The sequence below is a fragment of the Stenella coeruleoalba genome, assembly GCF_951394435.1.
Source record: "Stenella coeruleoalba genome assembly, chromosome: 4".
Lineage (NCBI taxonomy): Eukaryota > Metazoa > Chordata > Mammalia > Artiodactyla > Delphinidae > Stenella > Stenella coeruleoalba.
This window is the reverse complement of record NC_137149.1, coordinates 12,322,519-12,337,037: the sequence shown is the minus strand read 5'-3', so window position 1 is coordinate 12,337,037 and position 14,519 is coordinate 12,322,519.

Genomic DNA, 14,519 nt, shown 5'->3' with positions numbered 1-14,519 from the left:
GGGACGCCGTAGATCATTGGCATTAGCTAATGATAACCTGAGATCAAAGGCGGAGCCCTATGGAGCTCCAGCTTTCAAGGTAGCATAATAAGTCTGAAATGTCAAATGAAATCTTCCAAAAATGAAATTTAAACTACAATAATGGCCCATCCAAACTGTCAAGCTGGCTATCCAAGTGATATGTATATGATTGATGATTTCTAAAGCTCTAAGGAAGTGAAATAGTTCTAGACAAAAGGCCAAAAGCAAATTCTTATTTCCAATGACAAGAAAAGTAAATTTACCAGAGCTGTCATGTGGTTTACCTCGTGCCATGCCAGCAACGCCCAAAGTAACTGACCTTACCAGGAAACAAAGAAGAAAACAAAAGAAGGATCGGCGAATAAAACTCGTACTGCTTCTACATAACAATCTTAATCAGGAAACTCTCATTCTCCTGTTATCTTACATACACCTGCTTCTAAAGCTCTGAATCTCAGCGTTTAGAGTAGAGGACACCACTGTTTAAAGCACACAAGCACAAAGGTAGAGATACGGCATCCAGCAGAGAATGAAAAGTTGTAAGAGCACACAAAGCTGCCGTAATGGCAGATCCCTGATTATATGCAAGTAATTAGTATAATTCTGATCAGAACAATCCTTTCCCTCCAACAGTTTGTTGGATTTAATGATAATAAGACTTTAAAAAATTCTTAATGTATGTCTCTGACTCTACTGCAAGCATTAAAAATAGAGCTGTGAAGCCTGTGAGCTGAGCAGTCACTGCTTCACTTCTGAGAGAGAGAGGAGGGCAAAAGACGAGCTTAGGGAGGATATTTCATTAAAGTCAGAAAGAACTTTAATATAGAAAAATTAGTTCCGTGAAAAATCTTTTTCCATTTCCACTAAATCGGAAACAGTTTATACTCTGAAATGAGAATTGAAAGAAGAGGAAAAAAAAAAATCCTTAATTGGTCTGGACTTTTCCATTGTGCTTCTGGAATTCTGACCCTTGTACTCTATTGAACCTACTTGTTTCAATTATTCGTTTATTTGTTCTTTCACTCACATATTCATTAGTTATCAATTGATGTATTCTTCATACATTCATTCATACATTCATTTATTTATTTAACATTTTCTGTGTGTTAGGCACCAGGCTATATACATGGACCATGCAGAAGTGTATATGGCATGAGGTCTGCCACCAAAGTACTTAAAGGGAGAGACAAATGTGTTACTCAGTACAGGTAATAAAATGTGATACAACTTGGTATGTTAAAGAGGAGAACAGAAGTATTAAAACCTGCCTGTGCTTGTATCGTAGATACAGTCAAGTAAGCTTTCAAAGAGGAAATGTTATTTGAGGATTTCTTATGCTAGTTTGTAATTTACCAGAGAATCTACAAAATCTATACTTAAACAGGAAGAATATTTTGAGGAACATTGACATTTGCAGATAATTAGAAAGGACAAATTTGAGGCTTATTTTCTATTATGTTTCCCCAAATTGCATATTTCAAGCAATAGGTAGTCAGATTTGTATGTAATGAACAAGTAGAACAAGCAAATGGAATAATAATTCTTGAGGAAGCAGTGATTATATTTAAAATTATGTCAGCCTTGACCACAAGGCCAACAATATGAGCGAGGTAGGTTACCAAGAGGGCATCAAACTTCCCTGCATAGTTATTTAATCATTACTAAGCAGGATGTGTTATATGAGAAGGTCAGAGTCTCTGACTTATTAATACAACTGGGAGAGTTGATTTCTTCTAAGTATGCTCAGCGTATTCACATGGGGCCAAAACCTTGAGTGGAAATCCTGAGAAGAAGGCTTTCTGCCAGAGGAGATTCTGGAAGTTAATGATGACCTATGAGATGTCCCTACATGGTAATAATGGGGTGGCATGAAACTGAATTCATAAGAGAAATGCTTCTGCTAAGAAGAAAAAGAGTATGCAAAATTCTAAGGCACTGGGAAATAAATTAGATTCTTGACCGTTATTCTTCAGTCTTGTTATGGAGAAGGATCTTAAAAGCTTAAAATATTTTATTTTTCTGGTCCATTGAGTACTCTTAATTTTGTTATAATTTTTCTGGTTCCCAGTAGAACCTTAACTTAACCAATGGTTCCATTTTACAGCTGAACCACTATATTGTCAACATATTACTTTGTCTTTATTTAAAACATGGAAGCAAAACTATACATGGGAGTGTTATTTATCAAAGATCAATTTTACATTTGTATATCTTGCTCTACAAATATAACAAATAGATACTTTCCATTGGCACTTTTTCGTTTTCACTAACAGGAAACAGATTGGATTTGGATTCATGTGACATGAAAGTACTTGGATTTTTAGACAGAAAATTTAGTTGAATATTATCTTAATTTAGGGTTCCCCCAAAGCAGACACTGAAGCAAAGAGTTGTTTTTATTTGCAAACATCATCCCAGGAAGTGGAAGTGAGGAATAGAGAGGGGGAAAAGCCAGGAAGGAGGAAAAGCCAAACAAAGATGGGTTATTAAGGTTCCAGTAGGTTCCCTTGGCACCTCGTGAGAAACCTTATGAAACATGTTTTAGAAGTTTCCACTCAGGTGCAAAAAAGGTGGAAACGTTTATTTATTGGTCCTCATCATTCATTGTTCAATGGTAGTGCTGTAAATTTCTGGGTGGGCACGTTGTGAGATCAAAGTGGGTGCCTGTGGGCTCCCCACACTATAGCTCAGAGAAGCCCAGGAGGAAAGAGTGATGTAGACGGTTCAGGCCTGAGCCAAGGAGTCTGGTGGCTCCCAGGCAAAATAGTGGAAGCCTGTGCAGGGCTGGTGAAGACAGCAGTAGCTGAAATAAGAAGGGCCAAGAATTGGGATGCAAGACGTGCCTAATGCAAATGTTGCCTGTTCTTTAACATAGAAGGAAAACTGTTTACAAAAGCTAAACTGGCAAATTTATAAGTACTGTAAAACAGATTTTGCAGTGAAATATAGCAGGTAAATATGGCAAAGCTCTAAACTCTGATCATGTCTTCTCATTTTCAATTAATTACAGTGACCACCTCCTCTTCACCCTGTCCTTAGGGAGCAAACCCAGATTCTTTCATCTCTACCAACATTCCACAAACACTTGCTCCAGAGACCATTTTATATTGTTAAAAATCGTTGAATATCCAAACATGATTGTGTTAATATAGGTTGCACTCATATTAACTGTATTAAGAAATTAAAACAGAAATTGTAATGTGGCTCGAATACATTTAAAAACGAAAACAATAAACATATAACAAGTTTAACAATGATAATATTTTTATGAAAAATAATGCTGTTTCCCAAAACAACAAAAAATAGTTGGAAACAAGAGTTCCAATGAAACAAGAGTCTCATTTTCCCACAGTCTCTTTACAAATTTCTTTAATGTCAAGATTTATAGAAGACATTTGGTTTCTTATATCTGCTCTGCATTCAGTCAGTTGAGGTATTACATGGTATGTATCCCCTAGAAAATGCCATCATATACTCATGAGAGAATGAAAAAGGCAAATGACATCTTAGTATTATTATGAAAATTGTTTTGTCCTTGTAGATTCCCTGGAATGATCTTAGAGACCCCCAGAGGTTTTGGATGCCACTTAGAGGAGCCAGTGGTCTATACATATACATATAGCCCAATCTGCCTCATTTCTTAGTAAACCTTATGGTACTGCCATAGTGAATATTACCATTGCCCACAAGCAGCCTCTAGACTTCTGCATCCAAACGTTCCACCCACCTTCCCGTCTCCCCATCTTTCTTTATACTATTGGTGCTTGTCTAAATCCTCTCAATTCCCTTTAGGAAATTATCCACAATACTTCTATTTAGCAAGCATCATTTTCTTCCTGCATATAACTTATTTTTGTTTTTGCCCCCCTTATTACTTTACTTTAAAGGCTCCGTACCCTCTAACTGATGCTGGTTGGTCAATAAATAGCTGTTGAAAATATGATATGAGTGTTTAGTGTGTCGTTTACCTGTCTTACAGTTTATAGCACGTGGAACAATAAACCTTTCCGTTTTCTCATCTATGCATTTCGTTTCTGGTGACTTTACTATTATAGATTGAGGCTTCAGAAAGCTGTAAAAGAAGACTCACATGTGTAAGTTCATCTGGCTTGCCAAATGATGCAGCTGGATAACACATCTCTTTTGTCCTTATGCCTATCCAATTATTGTTCTATACTACTTAGACCAGACAGTTTTGTTTGACAGAGGTTAAGTGAGGACTGGGGAAGGCAGCCTATTCAATGCAAAGGCAATATTGTACTTTGTAATTAGTAACTACGTATCTCTCACCAGTTGTCAGGGATGGCTGATCTTGGGTTTTTGCAGGAGACTGAAATACTATTGAACTTGTGAGTGAAAGGATTAATTTACACACTGTGGCCCTGCTGATGCATAGTATGGCTCAGACTCTGACGAACATTGTCAGGTAGTTGGTACCTGGTGGCATAGACCAGGGACTACCTGGCAACATAGATTTCCAGTTTTTCCTTATTTGAATAGCTGAAGGTAGCTGAATTTAAAAGGAAGATGACTCTATTGCCCCGTAATTCAAAGATTGCCTTATTATGACCATCTAAGTGTTTATATCTATATTATTTTTTTCCTTCTCATGCACAAGTCCTACAACCTTAGAGATAGATATATATATATATATATATATATATATATATATATATATTCTTAATAACATAGAAAGGGAAATATATTTGTATATATTGTCCCTGTCTGACTGTGAAAGGCCAGTTTTAAAACTTAAAAGCCCTTTAATCAAGAACTAGCTAGACTGAAATTTTGGCATAGCTGAATGCAATAAGCTTGTAAGTGCCACATTTTCCACAAGTGATCTTCCCTGCCTGTACATTAATCCTTCTTACATTCACTTTACACAGAAGGTGCACCTCAGTGAATCTGGATACTAATTAATTTCAAAGCTGTAATGCACAGCAAAGGGATATATCTTTAAAATAACTAGATTAGGGCTTCCCTGGTGGTGCAGTGGTTGAGAGTCCGCCTGCCGTTGCAGGGGACACGGGTTCGTGCCCCGGTCCAGGAAGATCCCACATGCCGCGGAGCGGCTGGGCCCGTGAGCCATGGCCGCTGAGCCTGTGCGTCTCCGCAACGGAGAGGCCACAACAGTGAGAGGCCCGCGTACCGCAAAAAATAAATAAATTAATTAAATAAAATAAAATAACTGGATTAGTTAGATTAAGTGACAATTCAATAGAAAAGGAACTTTCAAATCCCATTTAAATATAAGATTAAAAGATGCAAATTCATCTGTAGAGAAAAGCCTTACTGACTTCAGATACACACAGTGACAGGTCAGAAAAGATATCTCAGTGTTGTTTTGGTTAATATGTTTGTTTGCGTAGTTCTAAGCATGTGCTGCTCTAGCTTGGGCATTTGGATCCTCTCAGGTCCTTTAATGAAATTTATTCTCTTAAAATATCAATAGACTCACCAAAAAGGATTGTTTTATTCATTTTAAAATACTCCTGATGCAAATATTATGGGAAAGTAGGACTTTGGTGGGGGGTAAAGAGAAACAAGCTGAGAGAAATATAAGCAGTGTTTTATTATTGTCTCTGATTTTCAGTAAATTAACAAATATTTCTTTGTCCCACTCTTTTGCGTTTTTTAGCTTACTGTCTCTAGTATGTCATCTCCCACAATTCAAGTATCTTAGTAAAACCATTGTTCCATTTTTAAACTATTTTTCACTGTCTCTCACCTTTCTTGTATCCTTTCCTTTTAACTCAGCTTTACTCTAATGGTCAACCGTGATAGTTACTCCTTTGTGTATATCATCAACTCCCCTGTCCCTCTTTTACTTGGTTTTACTCTCCTGGCTAAACCACAGCCCTGGTTAAATCCAGTTCTTTACTTTCTCTGTACTTTCCCCTGCGCAACAGATATATACACATATGTCTCAATTTAAATGAATAGTAGTTTACCTCAAGAGGCCCTTAGAGAGTTGCAGTAATCATTCTGTATTTCCCAACACTTCCCATTCCAACTCTCCTCAATAAGTATTTCATGTCTTCTTTCTCCTCAGTTCTTCCAATACTTTTTCCATCATCTTTAACCTCAGATTTTACCTTGTAATTAGAAAATGGAAGCTATCAGAAGAGAACTTCCACCAAGGTAGCTACACACCTGCCATACCTGTGCCCATATTCCCTACCTTTCTTCTGATACTACAGATGAGTCGTCTGTGCTCTGAGCTAACACCAAGTACTACTCTTGTGCACTAGATATCGGCTTTCTTGTCTACTGAATTACAACTGTCTCTTCGCTCATCATATCCTCAGATTTCTTTCTCTATTGGATGACTACCATTCACACACAAATATGCTGATGTTTCTTCTATTTGAAAAGAACCCTTGCTTGATTAGCAAGCTCTGTATTGCTAAAAGCAATGGCCAGTTCTCACCCTTCATCTTATTTTATCCATCAGTAGCATTTGCTCTAGTTGATCACTCTCTCCTCCTTGAAACATTTACTTCCCTTTCTCTTAATTCTTCTTCTGTCTTGATGCCTGTTAGTTTTCAGTCTTCTTTTCTAGGTCTCGAGTACTCTGTCCATGGACTTTTCTCCTCTATACTTTTTCCCTTGGTGATCTAATTCTTTCCTAAGGTTTTAAATCCCATCTCTGCACCCATGGATCCGAAATATATATCTCTGTCTCTGCTGCTGCTGAAAGGTAACTATACAGTATTTCTTGCTGGTGATTAGGAATTCATAGCATTAAGACAGATATAACAGAGCTTTCTGGCTGGCGAATACATGGAGAACTGGGGAAAATGGTGCACCTGGAGAGGTCATGGAAGCTCTGTACCCTTTCCCCAGACCTTACCATATGCAACTCTTTTATCTGGGTGTTCCTCAGTTATAAAAGTTAAATCTCAGAGTCATATCCTAGAAGATGTACCATAGCCTTGAGAGACCAGGATGCTGATAATTTAGACCATTCTGCAGGTGCTATCAGAGGATGGGCAGCAAGAGTTGCTCACATTGTCATAGGGAAAATGGACAGGTAGGAGCCAGGGTCTTTTACTGAAAGTATGATGAGAAATGCTAACATCCTTACAAGTACTGCATGCAGTTCTTGAGTTTGTAACACAAGTGAGTATTGCCTTGGAAGTCTTAAGTAAAAACTCTTTGGATGTGTTTGATGATAATCAATTTTTGGAAATATCGAAGAATATCTTTGATGCAATTCATGATATAAAATGTTCAGTCATGGTTATTTGAACCCCAGAGGAACTGGAGGATGTTTCTGACCTGGAAGGGGATCACGAGGTCTACAGTTACACCAGCATTCAGCATTCACACCGAAGGGAAAACTGACGGAGCTAAGATGACTCAAACACCTGAGGCAGAAAAGGAAAAAAGTGCTGAGCAAGTTGCTGATTTCAAGAAATTGAAGAGTAAGCTGTATGTTGAGATTGAGATATGGACGATACAAGCAATGATATTGTTCTGACCAAGAAATTGTGTATGATCATAATGGAGATGACAGACTTCGCAAGGGGCAAAGGACTACCAAAGCATGCAACTGATGTGATCTATGCAGCTAAAATGATATCAGAATCAGTGTCAAGGATGGATGTCCTCTCTTGGCAGGTTGCCAACCAGTTTCCAGCTCCATCATGCAAACAGTACTTGTTGGATTACTGGAACAGATGAAGTTCTACTATCACCAAATGAAAGTCGGCAGTCAAGTTAAAGCTGAGATCTACAACCTAGGAGGGAGAGCTAATCATGGCAGCTTTGGACAGTGTCACCTCCCTGATCCAAGCAGTCAAAAATTTAACGAACACTGTAGTTCAAACCATGAAGATGTCTACATTGCCTCAACCAACATTATCTGAATTCAGAGTCCTGCTGGGCCCTGGCACCCAGTTGTGATGCAGAGAATGAAGGCCCTGAAAAAATAATTAAATAAAAATCCTTGATTAAAAGAGAGAAGCCAGAGTAAATGTGTGCAGCTGTTGGATGAGACTCAGCAAAGAAAAATGTCTACCCAGTGCAAGGAATGAGTGAATTTAGAGGAAGACATATCTACTGAAACAACTCTTCGACTCTAGTCCCTTTATTACAAAACACTGGCTAAACTTACTACTTTTTTTTGCATTTGATTAGTTCTGCAGGTTCACCGACTCTTAGAGTTTAACCCTCAAATAACATGAACCATTGCAAGCTGAACCAAAATGAACAATGTATATTTGGGATCATGTCATTGTCATCTCTGTATGGTCAGCACCTAGTAAGTAATCAGTATATGCTTGTGGAATGAATGAAACCTTTCAGATGTTGTTCAGCCTTTCCCATCACAGAGAATTTTTTACATTCATTGCAGAACGGACATAGGAGACTCAAGTGAGTCATCTGTAATAACTTAAGTACACTGGCCCTTCTCATTTTGAATTAAAACATTGACAGGAGCTCTTGAGTTGGTTTTCAATGGAAACAAAGACTTCATTAAATGGTTTCCCATTTAATCTCCAGGCTTTCTTTACCTGACCTAACCTGGCAGACATGTGTGCTTCCTGCTGTAGGAAAAAGAAAAAGAATCAGTCTTTAGATATCTGTACCTATTGTCAACTGATTGGGTTAACAACCATCAGAAATTAACCAAGCTTGAGCAGTCAAGCAACTTCCTGGATTTTGAAAGTCAGCCTTGATTACAAACAAAGCAATTTATTAACATTACGAAGGTTACAATGAGTTTTGATGCAACAGATATGCCTTTTAAAGTTCCACTGTGTTCAGCAGTTCTGCATGTTGAGTATTGGGTTTAAATGGGTTCACCAGAATATATATGTGAAGGAAGAGTTATCACCCACTGGGGAAATGGGGCATCTAACTATATATATCCCTGAGTGAGTTATGATAACAGAAGTGTAAGGAGTTCCACATGACTCTAAAACTCCATCTGTGTCAGGTTGCAGTTGTAATTAAAAGGAAAAGACCACTCTGAAAAACCTTTCGGCATTGAGTAAAATATAACAGTGAATTGTACCGTTGAACTATGAAGTAGAGTTCATGGCAATGAGCTGGAGTGATTTTAATAACGTTCTTTCAAATAAAAGTCACTGAATTAAAAAAAACACATACAATATGATTACTTTTTATTCCCTTTCTCCCACATATGTTTATGTAGTTCAGAGTCATTGCTGTTAATGCGCTGTGTTTTATTTTCCCTGTCAACTCTAGGGACACTGATGTTTCTTTTTTTATTTTTCTGGGATATCTGGCTCAGGGAAGGGAAGAGAGAGTAGTGGGAAAGAACAGAGGAGCAAAAGAGAGAAATTAAAGGAGGCTCTTGGTCAATTTTAGGAACTGAATAATTGCTCTGGTAAAAAGAGGAGACATGTTTGACACTTGTTTTGACCAATGATTTCATATAGTCACAGTTAATAGGGAGAAAACATCCACAGACAATTCTAAAAGGATACAAAGTTATGAAATTTCAACATTACTAAGCATATTCGTGCACACAGGTTAGTCAAACAACGATGGGACAGAGATCATTTGATTACAATAACATGCTCATATCTTTAATTTACTTACATATTACAAAGTAATAAAAGTCTATGATGTTTTATTTTCTTACAGAGAAAAGATATTAGTTCACGTTCTCACATTTTCCAAGCCGCTTTAGGGGCCTTTGGACAGTTCTGTCACAATTCTCATAGTTTTAATTCCTCTTTGAGGGGGAGGGAATTTAAGATTTAGTGAGCGGACCCATCCTCGGCTACTCTGTTTCCCTGTTTTGCTCTGCTTATGATGATGAGTTGAACTACTCTGGCCTTTTTTCCTAGTGTGCTGTCATAGACAGCCATTCATACAATCAGTGAGCCTCTTCCAGTGGTTTTCCTGCCTTACTGACCAGCCCAGATAGTTCCTCAGTACTGCCGCACCAGCACCAATGCTAATTCCAGTCCTGTACCCTTCATCAACTCATTGCTGCCTCTGTCAAGGTGCCACTCAGGCTGTGTCACGGGATTCTTTCTGGGTGTCCACCAGATTCCAGTGAGCTGAGAAACAGGGCCTCTCCATGGCATATCTTTTCTATTCTCCTCACTATTGCTCTCCTGTGAGTGAGAAAGGGCTGAACTTGGTAAATAATTGATTTGCCCAAAACAAGTCCTTGACTGCCGTTCTGACTCAATACTATTCTGTAGTCACTCTTTACTAGAAGTTTTGCCTAAACTCCTCTCACTACTAAAATGAAATTTTTCCTCTAATTCTATTTTCTTCTATCATTGTCCTGGGCTTATAAGCCCAGTTTCCCTTAGCACGTATCCACTACCTGTATTTATTCCTGCAAATGTCCCAAGGTCCAGAGCATATCTGGACATTATGTTTATTTAATATAAGTAGTAAAATACCATCACAGGCTAGGTAGCTAAAAGAAGGTATGCTGAATTTGGATTCATAGAAATCTGTATTCCAGCTCTACTGTTTACTAGCTGCATATATTTGAGCAATTTTAAGACCCTCTGTGATATCCCAATTCAGTATCTGCAGAATATCCCCAAAAGTGGATATTAAGGTCGATTTTATAGGACTGTTGTAAGGATTACATAAAAATCACATAGCCAGCATTTGGCAAATGGTAATTGTTAAAAATTTTTATTGTACAATAATAAAAGTAAAATTAATTTTTACTACATCATTGTTACATATTTTAAAAGTAGATATTTTAAAAGTAGGTGTTTCATTCAGACTTGGTTCCTCAGTCTTTCTCCGTTGAGCCTGATTTTATTCAACTTTATCTTGACAGATGTTTGATTTGGTTCCTTCTTCCTCTGTTTCAGGATAGTGAATTACCCTTTTTCGTGTTACTTATAAAAATCTGTACCAGCGGCACAGTATTTGTAAACTTTATACTAAAACTTGTTAGCCTTTTATCTTCTCATGCAGGAAAACTTCTCATATTTATAAATATGATATTAATTGTTTTTTGTAACACGTTTTCTGTCTCTAAAAGTAATGCACACTATTGCAGAAATTTAAAAAATTGCTTACATGCGCAAAGAAGAACGTAAAACCATTCACAGACCAACTAAACAGAGGCAATCAGTTAAGAATTTGACATACAGACATCTGTAAAAAATGAATAAATTTAATCGAAATGTGAGCCTACTATACATACTATTTCATAACCACCCCCTTTTTAAAAACTTGTTAATAAAGAGTGATACCTCACTTTAGGAGAAAACTCCCACAGTATCATTTTAATGAATACATGATATTCATAAAACGGATATAGCGTAATTTATTTAACCACACTTATATTGCAGGATTGGCTATTTTCCATTTTTGTTATAATAAACAATGCTACAATGAACATTATATACATAAATCTTTATGCACGTCCTTAATTATTTCTTTAGGATAAATTACTAGAAACAAAATTGCTGTGTCAAAGCATATGCATGTTTTATTTATTTACTGTAACCTAGTTTTAAATCATAGAGTAATAAAGGCACTTTGGAAAAAGTTAGTCAGTACTGAAACATTAAAAAAATGATTAGTAAAAGTGTACTGTCACCCAGTATCCCACTTTAGCGATAAACCCTATTATTAGCACATTTAATTTAAAAATTTTTTTCCACAATTTGTTCTTGATATTCAAGCATATTTAAACATACACACTTATATTTGTTAACATACAGGGGTTCATTATACATATGCTTTTTTGTATCCTTACTTTTTTACTTAAGGTACTTGAAAAATATTTATAGGAAAATCATTTTGCCTCTTTCTTTTAACCTATTGCATAGTATTCCATAACACAGTATTTAATAGTATTTCATAACATGGGTGTACAGTATTTTATGTAACCAATCCTCTCTTAATAAACATTTAGGTTATTATTTTTGCCCTTATAATCAGTGTTATAATGGCCCTGTAAAATTGTGTGTAAACTTTGATAGTAGGATGGATTTCTAAAAATGGAAGTGATGAGTCAAATAATGTGTATTGTTTAAACTTTGGTAGTGTAATTAAGTATTTAGTGGCATTTTCTTATTCAAATCAGTATTGCTATTTTCTTGAAATACTATTTCTGAGATACAGTGTAAATAAAACAATGCATTTGAAGTAAAAAATTATCTTCTCAGAATATTAGACAGTTTTAGTATTCTTTTCATATAACTAACACACTCCATTTGGAGACTTCAGAGAAGTAATTCTAAAACTTAATGGTAAACAGATATATTCACTTTAAATTAAAAATATTGAAAATTGCACTGTTTTTCAAGATACTTTTGAATTTACAAATTATACAGTGTTATTTAATCATTTAATGCTAGACCATCACAGCTTTTTACCCACTACCACTTTTTTTTTTTTACAGTTGAATTACATAAACTACTATGGACATCAGGCAACTATCTGCTTAATTTTGTTCATCCATTTAACAAATATTTAATAAGTGTCTACTCTATGCAAAATCTCATACTAGTTGTTAGGGCTGTGACAATAGACCAAAACACAAAAATTCTTGATTATTCATGGTATTTACATTCTACTGGGGGAAGACAAATTGAACAAGTAAAGTATAGATTGTGAAAGATAGAATTCCATGCTAAGATAACAGATATACTAGGTACACTAGATAATTCAGAATTATTTTTAAATTTTATGCTATGAATTATATGAGTGGCCACAACATACATATGACTTAAAATGATTATGTCTAACAGCACAATGACTTTTGAATGAGCCCTAATCCTGGACAGCATGTGTTTCATCCTTGTATCTTTCTGGGCACTCTCAACAATTAATAGAACAACTATATAGACACACAGTAATTATACAGAAGAACTGAACAACACCATCAACCAACAGGTTCTAATCAACATTTATAGAACATTCCACCCAATAACAGAAGAGTATACATTCTATTTGATAAAGGTACAAAAGCAATTTAATAGAGGAAAGATATCCCTTTCAAAACATAGTTGCTAAAGCAAGAGGACATTTATAGGTGAAAAAATAAACTTGAACTAAATTTTATACCTTATACAAAAAAAACTTACCTTAAAATGGGTCATAAATTTAAAATATAAAATGTGAAACTATGCAACATTAAAAAAAAAGGAGTCAAATCCTTGGGATCTAGGACTAGGCCCTTGCTATGAAAAAACATGATCTATAAAAGGAAAAACTGGTAAATTGGGCTTAAAAATTTTTAAACCTTTTTCTCTACAAGAGACCATGTTATGAGTATGAAAAGGTAAGCTATATATCATGAGAAAGTATTTGTAAGCCACAAATTAAACAAAGGGCTGGTATCTAGAATACATAAAGTACCCTCAAAGCTCAACAGTTAAAAGTTAAACAACCCAATTAGAAAATGGACAAACGTAAACATTTCACTGAAGAGGGCATACAGATTTCAAATTAACACAAGAAAAGATGTTAAACATCATTAGCTATTAGGGAAATGCAGTTTAAAACCACGGTGAGACTATACTACAAAGCTACAGTAATCAAGACAGTATGGTACTGGCACAAAAACAGAAATATAGATCAATGGTACAGGATAGAAAGCCCAGAGATAAACCCACTCACCTATAGTCACCCAATCTATGACAAAGGAGACAAGAATATACAATGAGAAAACAGCCTCTTCAATAAGTGGTGCTGGGAAAACTGGACAGCTACATGTAAAAGAATGAAATCAGAGCACTACCTGACACCATATGCAAAAAATAAACTCAAAATGGATTAAAGACCTATATGTAAGACTGGACACTATAAAACTCTTAGAGGAAAACATAGGAAAAACACTCTTTTGACATAAACCACAGCAAGATCTTTCTTGACCCACCTCCTAGAGTAATGAAAATAAAAACAAAAATAAACAAATGGGACCTAATGAAACTTAAGAGCTTTTGCACAGCAAAGGAAGCTATAAACAAGAAGAAAAGACAACCCTCCGAATGGGAGAAAATATTTTCAAATGAAACAACAGAAAAAGGATTAATTTCTAAAATATACAAACAGCTCATGGAGCTCCATATCAAAAAACAAGCCCAAATAAAAAATGGGCAGAAGACCTGAACAGACATTTCACCAAAAAACACATACAGATGGCCAAGAGGCACATGAAAAATGCTCAACATCAGTAATCGTTAGAAAAATGCAAATCAAAACTACAGTGAGGTATCACCTCACACCAGTCAGAATGGCCACCATCAAAAAATCTACAAACAATAAATGCTGGAGAGGGTGTGGAGAAAAGGGAACCCACTTGCACTATTGGTAGGAATGTAAATTGATACAACCACTGTGGAGAACAGTATGGAGGTTCCTTAAAAAACTAAAACTAGAACTACCATATGACCCAGCAATCCCACTAGTGGACATATACCCTGAGAAAACCATAATTCAAAAAGAGTCATGTACCACAATGTTCATTGCAGCTCTATTTACAATAGCCAGGACATGGAAACAACCTAAATGTCCATCAACAGATG